We start from the raw sequence: 1,653 nt of genomic DNA, 5'->3' as shown, positions 1-1,653 counted from the left end.
GGGCAGAGGAACAATTAGACAAGGAGGATTCCCCATGATACTTCTCTAACCGCTTTAAGCTACCAATAGTACATCAGAGCTATAGCCAGAATAGACTAAGAGACATTATTAAAATTCATTCTTTCCCCATCAGCTTCATATAAACATTTTATCTAAAAATACCGACTCCACTCTTTTTCTGTCTTTAGCATAGGGTAAATTAAGGAGTGCTGCATCTATGAGCAGCCTCTGTCCTGATATGTCATGCAAATAAATGTATCATGCAAAAATAGAACAGAACATGGCTTCAGTCTTCATGCAAACTAATATGCCATAAATAAGTTTTGCTACTTAGGGGGGAAAAAAGTCTCTGGGGACATAATGATTCTTTAGGCAAAACTCCTGCAAGAGACTGCTCCAGAGGAATGCTTCTCTGGACAAAATGATCTAGTAGACTGTGGGGATGCATCAACTGTGGGGGACAGTCAATGCAGAACTTGTATTTTGCAAAAATGCAGTTTGGTGATGTTTATGCAAATATAGTCATGCATATTCATACATATGCAAATCACACCCATATGTTTCATAATCTCTCTGGGTTTCCAGACTCTCGGCCTTAATATTCATGATAAAGACCAACAGTCCCAATCTCACAATGACTTCTTTATGTGCTTAATTTTCAGCATGTAAGTAGTCTCTTTGATAAAATCAAAGACTAAAACTAAACCATGCCTTTTTATCTCCTAGATTCCTACATCTTTGAATCTCCAGTGATATTACAGGTTGATGCTGGAGCAAATGGGGAAATTTACAGGTTCTGTTTGTGTTGTTCATATCCTGAGGATAAATGGGTGGGATGTTCTTTATTCGAGTGAAAAATTTCCCCTAAAACATTTAAATGTAACTGATGTGCACACATACAGTTTGGCACAAGTGTATACAGAATCATTCACAGTACAGGAACACCAGGTTTAAATCCAGACACGTTTCATTCTGTGATAAATAACTTACCAAACAAAGCAGCTCTTATAGTGAATCCTTTTAGCAGAAAGCATTTGCAGATAATTCCTAGCTCTCTCTCTCAACTGTTCTTTAGGTCCCTAACAAACAATAAAATGATGGTATGATTAGATTGGAGGAGTTCTCGGCCACATCCCAAACATAGCACCTCCTGCCATGCCAGACACGCACTGCAGGAATACAGTGTTTGGGATGGAGCATAACATTCCTCTGGTTCTACCTGCACCACTGCTGAGCTGCCCAAAGCCTATGCCTTCAGACTGCACAGAGGGTGGCTCTGTCATGAACTCAGGGCTGCCTGTGCAGATTCCAGACCCCAGGGATTGTTGGACTTGACCCTGACAGTCCCCGGTCTAGTCCAAGACTTAGGACTGTTGGGGCCAGGTCCAGTCCCAAGTCAAGATGCTGGGCTCTTGGGATCAGCCCAACAATTGGCTGATTGTCAGACCGGCCCATACAATCCCAAGTATGTTTAAAACCCCAAACTGTCCAAGCCAGGTCCAACAATCAGTTAATTGTTGGCCCAGCCCAGGGCAGCCTAGTAGCATGTGTAGCTTTTAGACGTCCCAGGGCACCAGGACCCTGGTATCAGCGATACTCCCTCAATCCCAGGATCCACATGTCCCATGGCATCTAAAACATGTGGCTTTGGCC

The 1,653-nt window shown here is 42.6% G+C and overlaps 1 long non-coding RNA gene across 1 annotated transcript in view; it reads right to left on the bottom strand.

Moving 5' to 3' along the window:
- The window catches only part of LOC109309029, a 15,724-nt gene extending 14,650 nt beyond the window's left edge, over nucleotides 1-1,074 (bottom strand). The window contains exon 1 of the long non-coding RNA XR_002100768.1: nucleotides 991-1,074. This is a non-coding gene — a long non-coding RNA (uncharacterized LOC109309029). The remainder of the gene's footprint in view (nucleotides 1-990) is intronic.
- Nucleotides 1,075-1,653: the final 579 nt, after the last annotated feature.

This window comes from Crocodylus porosus, unplaced genomic scaffold (assembly GCF_001723895.1).
Source record: "Crocodylus porosus isolate Cpor-Errol unplaced genomic scaffold, CroPor_comp1, whole genome shotgun sequence".
In the NCBI taxonomy this organism is placed as follows: domain Eukaryota; kingdom Metazoa; phylum Chordata; order Crocodylia; family Crocodylidae; genus Crocodylus; species Crocodylus porosus.
Note: the sequence above shows the minus strand (reverse complement) of the source record. Positions and strands in the feature narration are given on the sequence as shown.